The 1,064-nt window shown below is 32.9% G+C and overlaps 1 protein-coding gene across 1 annotated transcript in view; it reads left to right on the top strand.

The window, feature by feature from the left end:
- LOC113803869 (protein krueppel) overlaps positions 1–704 on the top strand; it is a 3,582-nt gene extending 2,878 nt beyond the window's left edge. Inside the window, exon 2 of the mRNA XM_027354680.2 lies at positions 1–704. This exon is cut by the window's left edge and continues 309 nt beyond it. The gene's annotated coding sequence lies outside the window, so the exon portion shown is untranslated.
- The last annotated feature ends 360 nt before the right edge of the window (positions 705–1,064 follow it).

The following is a 1,064-nucleotide window of genomic DNA, read 5'->3' as shown; positions in this document are numbered from 1 at the left end:
TTCATGAGGTTGATTTCTGTAGAAAAAAATATTGGGAGTTTTTCCTGGGTGAAAACTTTAAATTCTGCTGTTTATGCACCAGTTCATGTTAGCAAACTCAGTAAAGTGGACCTTTATAAATGATTTGTAGACAGTTTTTGTGGCTGTATAAAAATTTTATTGGTTATATTTTATAATGCTTCTGTCAGTAAATTTACACCTATTATGAGCAACAACCTCTTTATTTCATGCGAAACAAAGCATGCTAAAGAGTTATGTACGTGTTTGGCCATTGCTGCATTCAGTGACGAGAAGCATCCCCCCAGAAAAAGGCTTAAAGCCTCTTTTTGCCATCATTACTCAAAATATTGTTGTTTATGCTGCAGCCAAGGGCATAGAGAGTGGTGTAATTTGTGTTTCCTGTGCTTCTGTTTTTTTCCTTGAGCAGTTGATTCAGCTTGCACCCTGATACGTTTAGTATGGCACTGGGAGCTCCTGTCATGATTGAGTTAAGACTTTATCACACAAATTTTAAATGTTTCTTTAATCTTTTAACAGCCTTAGAAACTATTACTGTGGATGATCCTGGAGAACTCTGAAGACTATCTGAAATTTGGTTTCCTTGTTAGTTTTGCAGTGAGATTGGTTTTATAATAGAGTAGGTAATTGCAAAGTTTCTGTAGTAAAGCTCTGTATCTGTTTTGAATAAAGTATCTTTTCTATAACATTTTGATCTGAATTCCCAGGATGTAAATGTAAGAATGAAACTAAGGATGTATTTGTAGTAAAATACATGTTTCATGTTTGACTGCTTTGGTTATGCAGGTGTTATGTATAGAAGGGAATTCATTATTTTGGGAAAGGACTTGATGTTTTAGAAACTTTTGCATTTCACTTATTACTGTGTTGATTCTTAAAGATTCACAACTTAAACATGATTATGGTTACTGTTTATATATTTTATGAAGATTACCTATAGTGCTGTCATGTGTTTCTTAGGTCTGTTTGTGACCAAAAATAAAATGCTATGTATAAACAATTCACAATGTATTAAGTGGATATACAAGTATATTTTTGAACTTACA

This window comes from Penaeus vannamei, chromosome 27, assembly GCF_042767895.1.
Source record: "Penaeus vannamei isolate JL-2024 chromosome 27, ASM4276789v1, whole genome shotgun sequence".
Taxonomy (NCBI): domain Eukaryota; kingdom Metazoa; phylum Arthropoda; class Malacostraca; order Decapoda; family Penaeidae; genus Penaeus; species Penaeus vannamei.
Note: the sequence above shows the minus strand (reverse complement) of the source record. Positions and strands in the feature narration are given on the sequence as shown.